The sequence below is a fragment of the Neodiprion lecontei genome, chromosome 2 (assembly GCF_021901455.1).
Source record: "Neodiprion lecontei isolate iyNeoLeco1 chromosome 2, iyNeoLeco1.1, whole genome shotgun sequence".
Taxonomy (NCBI): Eukaryota; Metazoa; Arthropoda; class Insecta; order Hymenoptera; family Diprionidae; genus Neodiprion; species Neodiprion lecontei.
This window is the reverse complement of record NC_060261.1, coordinates 38,093,535-38,107,816: the sequence shown is the minus strand read 5'-3', so window position 1 is coordinate 38,107,816 and position 14,282 is coordinate 38,093,535. Positions and strand designations below refer to the sequence as shown.

The following is a 14,282-nucleotide window of genomic DNA, read 5'->3' as shown; positions in this document are numbered from 1 at the left end:
TATACTCAGCTCCGAATTTATATGCGTATTTTAAGATCGATGGTGGCACTTATGTCTTTCGGGTTGGGAAGAGTGAAAAGAAAATATATTATCACGCTTCCCATCGCGCTATACGTTACGCGTATAACGTATATAACAAACGCAGTATCTATAAGCATTCCCATATTATACGGATGTTTGTCCAACCGTACCGGCGTCATTTCATTTTCTTGTTTCGCCTGAGTTACGTCGCCTGCACGTGAAATCCCTCACGGTTTCCTATACGTATTCCTACCCCCCATGTTATAGGTATGTAGACGCAAATCGAGTGACAAGAACGGATATTTGTCCCTTGTTGAAATGTTCTCTGCGTTAGAGATTTCACCACACACACACACACACACACATATATATATATATATATATTATATACACACATACAATTTCATGGATATACCTACTCGAAAGATGATGGGTGGAAATTTGACGAACACTTATTCCAATATTTCTGCTCGCTTCGGTAATTGTGAAATTAAGCAAGCGACTTTAGACTGGCCATGAGCCGTCAAAGCAAATTTCTCGTTCTCACACTGCCGGTTCTCAGTTTATAGAGAAAAGATAAGAGTCATATCCAATTCGAATTTCGAAATATGTATCCAGATTCGTGATTAACGATTTTGAAGCCCTCGGATTCCATATTACATGAAAAAATGACGATTTTTTTCTCTAGACTTGGAAACGTTGTGATATAGTGAAAACTCAACTATTCATTTTCAGGGTGATTAAAATGATTTCCTTTTCTTTTCTGAAAACCGAGAAACGGGGAGTTGAAAAATGGTACAACATGTATTATGCGCAAAATTCAAATCCGTTTCGCGAGCTGCGATGCTTCCACACTTTCGAAATAAAGAATTTCAAAATATCGAAATTCAGACACCAACGGGCTTTCGCGTATCATCGTGAATGTTGATTATTTTCAATATTACTTCCCACCCTAATAATAAATTCAAATTTTACGAAATTGTTATACATATCGTTCATATTTTTATTCAAATTTTGGAATATAAACAGGTATGTAAAATGTGAAGTATATTTGCTTTTTCATTTGGCGGCTTATAAGTAGCGCCACGCCGCGCAAAGAGCCAACTTTGTCAGGATCAACGAAGGGCGCGAACACCCTTCCATAATCCCTTTTCACCGGACGTACAATAATCCTGCAGAGAATGCATTAGTCGCTGTAATTTTCCATTTGCGTGCTTTCCCAGACCCGTATTCTTATCGCATTTCGCGCACGTCGTCGCTCGTCTTCGTGAAAGTCCATTTATCTACAATTATACACCTCTATACAGCATACGTATAATTATTCGTACAGTGATATTCCTCTCCTGAGATGCATTCGCGAAATGTATTAATCGGTGTCAATATCCAACAGAGATGGAAACCTATCCTTACCCATAGTTTCACGTCGTCGTATTATTCGCATGTGAGGTTACGCGACGAGAGCAATATTGCCCTCACAGAGGGTGAAATTGCTTGGCGAGTGTGACATTGTTACGAGAGATGTAAAGCGAATCGCCTCGGTGGATATTACGAGTCCCTAAAACGAAATGCGAAATAATAAACATTCAAAAGTTTGTGAGTTTGATCACCGGGCCTTGGCACCCTAATTTCTACGCCCGTTACACGTACAGAACTCGGAGAGACAGGCACTAATTCTCTCTCTTACTTTCTCTCTCTCCTTACCACGCTCCGTCCGAACAAAAGGAGCAGGAAAAGAAATTTATCAATTACGTCCAATATCGTGAAAATCCTAGCATTTAACTTTGGGCAACACGTGCCTTCGTTTTTAGGGCTTTGAAAACTCGAATCCTCGTACCTCTCGAGCTGAAAATGTAAAAAACCGCCGAATTACTGATTGTTAATTAAATGTCACGTGAAATAAAATGGAATAATAAATAATTAGAATCAGAGAATTTTCATTAATACGCATCTGGAGGGTATATTTTTCCGGCGTTGCTCCGTTAATTTGATTTTGAGATTTTCGAACATCGATAACTTGTCAAATAGGTACAACTGTTATTTGCGATGATTTTTTTAAAATTGAAGAAAAAGATAGTCTAAAATTGTTGAAAATATATTTTACCAGAAAGAAGAAGGATCTAACATTTCTTGATTTTTTCAAACACAATTTGTGAGTGTCCAGTCAGCGGGTAAAATGAGCCTCGAAACATTAGAACGGATCAGAAACGTCACCAATTAATTATTACCGATCAACTTGAACGTTCTCATTGCGTAACCTTTTTTTCAAAACGTTCATAACTTGTAGCTTCCGTCATAAAAATGTCGCTTCGAACTTTGTTTAATTGAAGCGGGATGTGACGCTGTTCATGTTTTCTAACGAAATCCACCCCGGACTTGCCGCCGCCTCGTGCATGGAGTTCGAGGTCGCGGATCCGACGAACAGCGGGAAATCAATCGGTGAACAAGTTTCCGTTCCCCTTGAAAGTCTTACGTGACTTTACAGCCTCTTGAGGCATCCGCGCCGTTCTGCATCGACGTTTAAATGCAGTCAAGGTCTCCGCCGTTCTCGGAGCTCTGGAATATGCAAAATAAGAACCATCCTCAAGCGAACTCGATCCTTCAGTAGAACGGTTTTTTAGTTCGTGATTAACAAGCAGGGTCTCATCTTTTAACTGATCAACCTTTCAGCTTCTCGTCTGCAAATACGAGAACTTTCGTTTCGTTTCTTCTTTTTCTTTTTCTGCTTCTCGCTTTTCCCTTCTTCTTTGTCCTTTTTTTCCCCCCCGGCAACGTTTCGGCGCCGTGGGCGTTGCGATGTCGCTTTAAAACCAGCCTCGGTCGCTTTTAAAGACGCGAAAGTGATCTTATCTCTTATCTGAAGAAGGCACTCGAATGAATTGTAATCATGAAAGTGTGTAGGTATTATATACTACTATTTCGTTTCCTTTCAAATTTCGTAATTTTGTTGAATCGTGCACGGAGAAAGAGCACCTTCAGTAACGACGTTACACAGGGAATTAACCTGCAACCATAACACTTACCATCTCGGCAAGTGCCTGCTCAAATTATCATTGGATTGCCAACAGATTTGGTATACGAATGAAACCTGAAGTGCTTTCGGAATCATTTTCCACCTTTTCCGCATCTAATGAAGCTACGGGGATTTGGAAAAGTTTGAGGCCGAAAAAGATCGGCTCACTTAACCCCCCTGCACTGCAGAGCTGACGATTGATTCGTAGACACTTTTGCCGCCCAAGAAGGGTCGACACTCAAAGAAGCTGACACGATGAATTCCAATGGTCACGTTATCGCGCGTACGAATACATATAGGTACTTATACAGATGGACGATGGAAAAAGTTCGGCTGATTGATCCTCGCAACAATTTTCTACACGTAAGCTCAACGTTCAGTACAAAGTGTTGAAAACATTAAAGACAACTCCAATTCCGGTGCAAGGTCGCGCGTACCTTCTTTGAACATGTGTAGGTATAATAACGAAATACGCCCAATGGATTTGTTTCGAGCGATTGATCGATGATAACCTTGAGGTTCGTTAATCGTTACTCCATTGTTCGATGCAATTACTTTTCGGTTTTAGGGTGGGCTACACATTGTATACGTACACCGTAGTAAGTGGCATCGATCAGTAGTAACTATTTGCCTCCAACCGGATGCCACTCGACACTAATCGCGTAACTGTTCGTCGATGGACGATCGTTACTGGTTCGAACTTATACATTGGATCATGTAGTCGATCGTGAATGCGATGTAAAAAAGTAACTCGTTCCTTGTAACGCAGGATCAAATGGCTTGTAAAGTTGATGGATTTTTAACGGTGGTTCTTCGCACGGCACCTACGAAGTGCAGTAGTGCCTCAATCCCGGACTTGCAGTAACCAACTTACGTACTTTCAACTCGAACATTGCCGCATCGAGAAAGCTCTACAAAGTCGCTTATTGATCTATGACCACCGAAGATGGCTGGTTGGTTGGTTGGTGGGTGGGTAGGTATACATACGTCCACGTGTGGCGTCTGCGACGTCGCCGCGCCTTTCCTACCCTGCATCCTGGCGAAGGTAGTATACCTTAAAATTGCATTCGCCTGGAGATACGTCTCGACCTGTCGGTCGAGTGTTTTCGAGATTTGTAGGTCACCCTTACGCGGATCGTGGACAGAGAAATAGAAAGAGATATTCTTATTCCGATATCTTCTCAGGTCCGTCTCTGACACCTTCGGCTGTAGCTGCACATCCTCTCCCCCATGAAAAATACAGGGAACGGTTCATTTATTCATTCATTATTTTCAGCGGACTGCGGTATGCAGAGACAAAAAAGGGGAAGCATGCGGTGAAGTTACGTGCAGCACATTTTTGCGTAAAACGATACCGATCGATGGAATACCGAAATTTTATAGTACAACGTGTAAAATGTTCGAAGCGCAAGCCGTTGAGTTGCAACTGAAGAGACTGATCATTACTCACTTCGGGGAACACGTAAAGAGAGAGAGAGAAAGAGAGAGAGAGAGAGAGGTATATGTATGTTGGTATACGGTGAGCTGGGTTCGGTGAGTGAAGAGTGAAGCATTGAAAGAGTAGCTGACATTCAAGAGTGAGATACCAGTTTCAGGGGAGTGTTTTACTTCGCTGTTATACCGAAATACCCACGTTGAAGATCTGCTCTTCACGTGTTGTTCTTTTGTGATTAGTCAATCGGTAACGGTATGATAATATATATTACAGCGAGTCAATTTTCAGGGTCGGATTTTTCTCTTTGATACCGGTGATGCTATCGTTGCACGTATTGAATGTACGTAAAACTATGTAGGGTAATTAGTCCGCATTCATACCTCATTCGGATAATTATAGAGCCTGCAGTCCTCCTCGTCAATCGCCGTTTGGATTCACCATTGCACAAGAGCCGTTTGTTGGGCGGGTGAGGAAACGAATTGCTAGACAAGGATCGCATTGAACAGATTGCCCATTCATGTCAAGTCCAGTACACCCCCGGTCTGGTACTCGTTCCTAATGCGACTAGCGAATCGCTGATTCTGCAGGCGTTCTTCATTGCAGCGAGGATTCGGGGAATAAAAATTAATCGCAATCGAACGACCAAGTCTGTTCGGAATTTCGTGGTGATTGCAGTTTTTAAAAAGCGCTACCTTTCTTATCTTCAATTTCGTGTAATATATTGTTACTTTTTTTTATTCCGAATTCGGGAAAATGGCTTCATCGATTCGGATGAAAGTTGGATGAACAATCGAGTAAGTATCGATTGGAGGTGATCCGTAAAAGTTTCCGATCTTTCACCGCTTTCGGTTGTCGAATAGCGAATTTTTCAACCTTTCGAGAGTTGTTTCGTGTGTCTTAAAATATAATGTTTCAGTGACAAATTTACCGTTCCATTTAACGAACCGAAGTGAGCTATCGAGACATACAGGAATGCGATCGTCCTGTCGTTCCCATTGCAAAGAAGTTGAGCTTTTTTGTTGATCCGCCTAGTCTCTCAGCTTTTTACTTCGGAACAAGTTTCTCGGGGCAAGGTCTCGACACGAATGGTGATATATAGATTTTCAATTAAGCTAGAAAGTCGACGAGCGGACAGTTGTCTTTTCAAATCCTGTTAAATTTCTTCACCTTGCGTTATATTCGCTGCTCAAGAACAAACAGCCTTAATTAATTGAGTTTTCCGAGCTTCCTGCCGCCTCGCCATTGAAGTTTTCCATTCGTTTCAAGGTGGCATGAAAAAGTGTGAGATAGGTGAAGATAAGAGAGAAAAAAGGAAATGACTTGGAAAAACGGCGTACCTTTAAAAACAATGGACAGAATACAATAATGCCAGAAAAGTTCAAGACTGCTTCCCCTTCTTCAAATACTCTTATACAAATTTGTAAAATATATACTTTAAACCTTTTCACACGGTTATTTTGCAGTCGTCATCCTTGTCACGAATTCCTGCTCCGCAAAAATCATTAAACATTAGTATGAATGTTCAATTCGTCAGAATAGAAAAAGAAAATTACGAAACGATGAAAAGAAATTCCATCTGTACCGGTAAAATTTTCGTGTAAGTACAGAATTGACAGGCACGTCAGTTGCGGAATAATTTACGTTGGATTTTCTTTTGTTTGGCGAATTTTTCGCGTTAAGCTACGCAAAGCACGGTGATGCGGTATTTTACTCGTATCACCGTAAGCGTAAAAAAAAACAAGAACAACAAATACGGTTGCAAACAAAAGGCGTTTGCTGCCGCTCTGCTGCTACATCGTCGACGTGATCCTGCAGTAATCTGAAATTTTTATCTAGCGATTGATCGGCGCCGGTATAACGAACGAGTCATGCAGCAATTTATCACCCCATTAAGTCTTCCGGCGGTGAAGCGTATAAAGGATTTATCGTCACACCCCGTTGCTGCTGCAGGGTTGTTGCGATAGGGTGAACAGGCTTGCGTATAACGATGCAAAGATATATTCGTTGCATTTTGCATACAGGGTGTTTATGTTAATTCCGGACAGACTTCTGGGGTTTGTAGTGGCTGCTAGGGAAGCATTTTGAGGTAAGACACCCAGCATCGGAAACTCATCTTAACTGTTGTCGAGAGCTTTGAAGGATTTGTGAAACGAATCAGAAGTGATCACTTTCGATACAACGTTCTGTTCAACCGCAGACGACAGTATAAAGTTGTTGTGTTAAGTCGACACATGGGTGTCTTACATTATTTGTTTCAAAATGCTTCTCTAGGCAGACTCTACACACCATAGAAGTATGTTCAGACTTAACATAAGCACCCTGTATAATTAGAGCCGTTCTACCAACTTTCGGACACCTTTTTGGGGTCAGAATTACGGTTTTACCGCAATGCGGACACTCTATAATATGTGGACTAAAATATGGAAATCCTCCGAAATTCAGGTCTCTGGGCCTTACCGTTTATGAGAAACATGTTGATCAATCTTATCACGTTTTCGAGTTGACCCTGTGTCTCCGAATTTTTAGCACTTTATGTCGTTGGAAAAAAATCTGAATCGACATATTTTGTGTAACGAAGTTTCATCTCTACGGATGTGAGATCCAATTTAAGGTGTAGGATCTCACGAAATTCACAAAAAATACACGTTTATTCGGTCCCGCATATGCGGAGGACCAGGAAATAAATCGCTTTTATTTTATTGTGGTAAAGAGATGACACTTTGAAGTGTGCCCTGAAATTTCTAGAGCGAGATAATAATGGAACCATAATTGAATTGATAAAAATATTACAGGGATATTACAGAATATATGCAAAAAAATACGAGATCCCTGGAATGTTTATTTAATGAATTTTAACGACGGTTCCATTTGATAAAAATAAATAAAAAATGATGTATTTCTTTGTTCTTCGTATACACATGTGTGATGATGTAAAGAAACGTGTTCTTTGATACTTCCTAAGAATCTATCTTAAAATACATTTCATAGTCGAAAAGATCGGATGGTTTTGGACCAAAAAAAAAGAACATTGGATGATAGTTTCTTACGAAGGAACTCGCTGAAATTTTAATACCAAGGTTGAATTCAAAAATATGATAAAAATAATCACCGCGTTTCTCGTAAACGGTAAAGAACTGAAAAACTGGCGAATTTCCATGCCTTAGACTATTGGATGACGGAATTGCAGCCAGAAGGAAATTTGAATCCTAAGACGCTATATCGCCGAAAGTTGCTGGTCATACATAGTACATTATATTTAATCAAATCAAAGTCGGAAATTTGAGAGAAAAGGGGAAAAAACTTAACGTAAAAGATTTAGTTTACAATTAGTTATGAAAACCAGCGCGTTGGGATAAATTTAGCGACTGCCATGCTGTGCAATTTTTCAAGGACCAAATTGAGCGCCTTGAACGATATTGCAAGACACGATATTCGATACCGTATAGTGTAAAGGATACAAGTAAGGTCATACATTTCCGAAGGCCATGGAGCTTCCCTCGCATCGAGGGCCGTGCCACATCCTTGCAGCTTTTATATTGCAAGGCGCAGGTTGTATAGTCTACGTGTTTGCTAAAAATAAAAACACACCGTACGTCGGGGTAAACTAAGAGTTTGGTCGTATAATTGCGAGGATTTTTTTGCAGCAGGTATCGATCGATTTGATCCGCGAGACCCTTTTTATTTTCCAAGGACCCTTGTTATGCGGTATGATAGACAAAATTGATTAGCCCCAAGGTTACTATTCCTAGCTGCATCGCAGAGTTTTCTCGAGGCAGAGGAGAAAAGCCAGTTTCTAATACATTGCGAACCGAACACCACGTTCTAGGTAACTGGTATCCTTTTCCTCACTTTCTACGCGACCTGGAAGCCGGAGGGGAAAAAAAGATAAACAAATAAACACTAATGGCTGCAGTGCGCCTCGGCTGAGAAGAAAATTTACCTATAAATCTGTTTTTTCTGAGGAAAACCTGATCATTTTCAGTGTTCCAAGGTTTCTCCTTATCGTATAACGGATATTGTTTTGTCGCGCACAATTTTCTCGCGGTTCTGCCGATGGGGAAAAATAAAAACAAACAAAATTGAAAAAAAAAACGTCCAACTCCGATTGTAATAAAATTCCCAATTTTTTCTTTTTCAATCTCCTCGTTATGGCTCTATCGCTTCCTCTCTCTCTCTCTCTCTCTCTGGACGCTGTCAACGTGCCACGTTTTCATCTCTCTTTCTTCTCGGCTTTAAACAACAAATAACGTGCAGTCCCTTTTACTACGGTCTTTCACAGTTTCCAAAATCAGTATGGATAACCACCCAAATCTCAAGCGATTAGTACAAAGTTAGGAACGTGGAATGGCATTAAGGAACAATTTAAGCCCCCGTGTAGATGAATAGATATATATATAGATATATTTACATGGGGCACAAGTATAACAACCCTTAGTCTACAGATTACAGCTGACAATACTTATCGTTTAAATTTACAACTTGACGCCGATTATCATTACTAGGATTATTATTATCATTATTATCGTTCCTTATTTAGAGGAGAATCATCATACCAAATCAGGATTACACAAAAACGATATAAAAATGAATACAAATAATTTTTGGAAAAAAGAAAAACATTCAAATTTTTCAACCAAATTGACAAATATCGGTGAATCTGCTAAAATAGTGACCATTTTCATTACTATTGTGCACGAGAATTTAATTGGCACATATTAGAGGTAAGAGAAATTTTTGCCGGAGGTATTTCGTTTTCTCCTAATTGTCTGCATTGTCTTCTGCACATTTCTGCAGAACGCTCCTGCGGCTAGCCGTCGAGGAAAGTCGCCTTTGCAAAAAATCTACCGAGGCCATTGTGTCGTCTTATTATTTCATTTCGAGCTGCAATAATTAAAAAAACCGTCTATTTGTCTCGCGATTTACAAATTTGGCAGACAATGATAATGAGGCGACGTTATTAGGCGGATTAAACTCCGAATTGTTGCTCAGTCCGAATAGATTTTCTGTATTTTTAACCAACTTGAAACGATTTGAAACAGGCCATCCAAATCCAAGCTTTGGTTTATTACATAATTATAGTATTTCATATTTTTGTATATTCAGAAGTCTTCGTGCATTACGAATATAATAATTCTATGAATATTTAATTTACGATTGTATCTCGTATTACAATTATTAAAAAGTATCAATTATTGGTCGGCCCATTGGGAATAATGTGGAGCTTTCGTCCCGACGGAGGCTGACGATTTGAAGAAAACACGGGTATATATTTTAATCTGAGACTTGTAACTCGAGTGTTATATTTTTACGAGGAAAGATATACGCGTACAAAATGGGGCAAAGAGTGAGTGAATCTGTAGAAAGAGATTCAAAAAATAATTGACCGACTTGCTGGGGAAAAAATGTATTCAGCTATTTTAGTCCTTTGTCGTTGACGTGCTGCTGGGAAGTTCACTCTGCATTTTCCAAGCACCCGCAGTCTCGCTATAAACTTCGGTCATAATTCCGTCTGAACGAGAAACTCGGCGAAACAAAAACTTGGGTTCTTATTAGACACTCAGAAGGGTTGTATTCGAGCAGTGAATTATTATCGTTGTTATATCTATAGTTGACAAAAAAATGTCTGAGCCGAAGAGAAATTTTTAACCCCAAATACCGTCTAATACAATTTCGTTTGCGACGCTTTTCGTGCACGTAACTTTTGCAATTTCTTAATTGTTTATACGCAGGAAAAAAGAATTGCAACTGGATTAATTTTTTAAGAAAATTTACACCGTTTACGTCACGTGATTTTCATCTTATACCCATTTATAGGAAAATACCGTTTATTTTCACCTTATGGATGATTGAATTTTGTTAAAATGTTTAATTATTCTCGATACCATTTCTGAAAATAAAAATTTCCTGATAGTCTTGATGAAATATTGCTGTATGGAATTTCACGCCGCGTTGTTATACGATCCATAATAATGTCAATAAAACTGTAGAGCACACTTTGCGAATGCATGTATCCACGACTTGATCGTCCGGCTGCGTATCTACCGATAATATTTGCAATGTGCATTATACATCCGGAACGTAAATACCTGCAACGAATGTATTGTCCGCGGTAGAAAAATGCTTGCGCATTATACGTATTGTTGATACGAATAGCAAATCACTGCAGTTGGGGTAAAATTTTAGAGCCTCTTCAAATCGTTGTAATAAGCAAATCGCGTTATTCAATCAGCGCCAATTCGAACGACCGGCAATTTCAACTGACGCAGATATTTTCAACCAAGACATCGATCACTTTGGATACGTAGGAGATAATACTCATCCTAGATTGCTAATCGCGTGTGACGTATCATCGCCGCTCCGTGGGTGCAGATTGAGTAAAAATCTACCTGCGCCAGATTATTATAAGAGGTATTACGTATCTCGGAACATGATCAGCATCGAGAATAATTCAATTAACTCTGTGCCGTGATAGCGGGCAATTTTATTGCTGACACAGACTCGACTGACCTTTAGAACTGACCTGCACTTCATTGCAGTCTTAACTCTAAAATACACGCTTAGAATTATTTCTCTTGAATAATTGTGTTTTTATAAACGTAGTTGACGATTTTTTCAAACTCGATAACGTCCGTTTTGATATTCTTTTAAGAGATCTTCGAAATTCTGTGGGAGATACTGATAATTTGGAAGTATTATATTTTCAGTATAGTGGAATCAACTTCATCTTCCGTTTGTTGAGACAGATTGTGAAATATATCATGCTGTAATTTGATCTGCGGTAAATTCTGTTTTTTATAGCCTCGGAATTTATTACCCACTGACAATTCATCTCTCATACGAATTAGGTACACGAAATTTCTGCCCATTGTTTTTACCCGTTCACACACATAGTCTAAACAATCATAAGCCCGGTTCGCTAATTCGCTCTTCGATTGAACAATAGGCATCCACACCTACGACCGAATTAAACTTTTCACAAAGTCAGTGGAGCGAAATTCTCGCAATGACACGGAGTTGGGACTGGGTTGATTATGCTTTGTTTGAGAGTCCATTTTCCTATTTTGATTTCGGGGCTCAGGGTAAGAATGTAGAATGATCAGAAAATAGAAGGGCCTCAAAATCGGATTTTCAAATATTCGCTGATATATTTTATACATTTTTCAACATACAGCAAGTAAAATATTTGGAATTGAAAATTCAGGTAGGTGAAATACGGTAACCCAAGAAATAAAACGGTCGGAATTCGAGTGCATTCTTATTGGTAGTGCGATGTAATTTCGGATTTATTCAATTTGAAATTCTGTACTAAATAGAAATTCCATGTCTTTGAAAATTCGATATTACGAAGCTTCTATTTTCCAATGCTTCTACATTTTCACTTCCATTCCGTCGAAAACGAGCTTACTTATGTATTGAAGCGATTTTTTTTTTTTTATCGTGAATCGATCGCTTTCGTCGTTTTCCGCTTCTTCGTCCTTCTCGCCGCGTCGTTTTCGCTGCAGTATTGAAGTATTATGCGCGGATAATGATCGACGTAGGTGACTCGAGCCGAATTGCAATGACCCGTCGAATCCGGTATGATCGGGCGAATTCATGAGGGGGAGAACCGACGATGAGACGGAAACAACTCTCCATTGGGATACAAAGTTGTGGGACGACCTGTTTCCGGTAAGTGGCAACAAACTCGACAGTTCCCCTGGGATAACGGGAAACCCCGTTTCACCCAGAGCCAACGACGAGGCTACGACGACGATGTAAGTGGAAAATTTAAGGGCTGCAACAGACAAGATGACGAGGATGAACCGATTTGGTGCGGAAAGTGGGAAAACGGGAAGAGAAGTTGCGATGACCGCTAAGCTAAAAATAATCGATGCGTCGATTGATCGAGCCCAAAAAATTATTATCTTGTATTTTTCAGAAACGGTGCATATGAACACAAAATTTCGTAAATATCAGTACGCAGTTTTAATAGCGGTAAGGTTTTTTGATGCTTTATAGTTTCGTTCAAAATATTTTCCAATTTCAGGTAAAAGTATCCATTTATCTTTTACTTATGACATCAAACAGATACTTAAAAAGTAAGACGATGATAGTAATTGATACGTCATTCGCATAAATTGATATTGTATCGCATCGTTCACGGGAATAAGAAACAAAAACTGATTGTAACGAAAAACAATCGATTACACTCGATTGATCGGGAAAAAATAATCGATTCAATCGAAAACCAATTATTTTTGGTAATTCTTAAAGAGAATAGGGAAGGAAGCGTCGCGTCGATTGCAGCACTATTTCTGCCTGTTCGGCGGGAGTTTTTCTTCTTTTTTTTTTCCCCCTTCCCTTTTCCACTGCTTCGCTTTGACGAGAAATCTAGTTATATGGGACTTCTTTTGAAAGTTACCAGCAACTCATGTATGCCGGTACCGATGATCGACAACCCTCGGTTATTTAATTTGCGTCAGGACTGTAACGTTTGCACGTATCGGTGAAAAACATGGCGAACAGCTGTATACACACATACAGGGATTACCATGCGAACAAGTTTTTTCGACTTTTATTTATTTGACAATAAAATCCCCAGTTTCGTTGAATCTATTTCTGGGAAAATATACCTACTTTGCCATTTTCCGCCTGTAACTAGATTAGACGGCTCGATGCTCGCGATCGGTCTTTCATCCCCCTCAAAGCTTTTTCCCTGATATTTATCCGTTGCGAATACATCAGAACCGCTACGCAAAACAGTTCGCTAGACTCTTTTTTTTTTTCTCTTTACGCCGGAACAAGGTCTAAGCCTTCATATTTACCGTTTGATAAATTCTCACAAAGTATATTAATATTTTTATCTCTAGAGTCTAAAAAGGTGCCTCGCAGCGTAGGATTCTTTTAACATTGGAGTGATATTTAAAAAAAAAAAACAAAAAAAAAAACACACACACACATGCACACGTATGCTTATCTCCGTTGTTCGGCTCAATTTTTAAAAATAATTTTAAGTACGTGCCGCGGTCTTACATGGATATAACCATGTAGATTCTCTGGCTATCTTCAAGAATGTTACGACAGTTTTTTTTTAGGTTAGAGCGCAACTAGAAATATGATTTTATAAAAATCAGTAATTTTTATAATCTTTGTTAAAAATAGCGGATCTAAAACGACCTTCCAAGGCCTTCGAAAAAAAATATAATAATATATCATATCATTGAAATTGAAATGAATCCTGCAGTTGAATCGATAAAACGTACCGCATGAATATTTTGTAAAAATTCTCAGGATAAAACTAGACCGAGAATAATCCTTTCCGATACGTAAAATACATTTTATCAGACTTGTGCTAAAAATCTTTAAGTTCTTCGGGAGAACATTAAATTCAGTAAAAAAAAATAAAATAAATAAAAATGTTCACACCTTGTTGCGGTAAAAAACAAAAAAAAGCAAACAGTGCCAGAATTCTAATTAAATAAACCAATTAAACACCAGTGTCTATATTGCACGTGTCGCAAATTGCAATAGGTAGGTACGTACACATGTATCCGTATGCTTCGATAAAGAATCCGTTCGACGCGTTGTACTTTTCATGAATTGGTGATATCTGGCGCATTGACTCTGGTAATAATTTATTCAAACAATGAGATAATTTTACACCTGACGAATTTCAGGTACAGAATTACCGTTGAATTCCTGGCTTCGGATTTAATCATCGCGTGAATAATTCTGAGAGTGCGCTTTGCCGCTGTATTAGAATTCTCGGGATGTTTTATTTCCCGAGAAAACACGAGTTCGAGGTCCAAATTCCATAGGAGTTTACGGCTATGCTAA

At 39.2% G+C, this 14,282-nt stretch overlaps 1 protein-coding gene across 3 annotated transcripts in view; it reads left to right on the top strand.

Annotated features, from left to right (window-relative positions):
• Positions 1 to 14,282, top strand: part of LOC107216611 (cyclic nucleotide-gated cation channel subunit A) — a 66,847-nt gene that overhangs the window by 21,092 nt on the left and 31,473 nt on the right. For 2 of the 3 annotated variants that reach the window (XM_046730489.1, XM_015653854.2), the window contains exon 1: positions 3,366 to 3,394. The exons of the other annotated variant lie outside the window; for it this stretch is intronic. The gene's annotated coding sequence lies outside the window, so the exon portion shown is untranslated. Of the gene's footprint in view, positions 1 to 3,365; positions 3,395 to 14,282 lie in introns of those variants that run through there. 3 annotated transcript variants of the gene reach the window in all.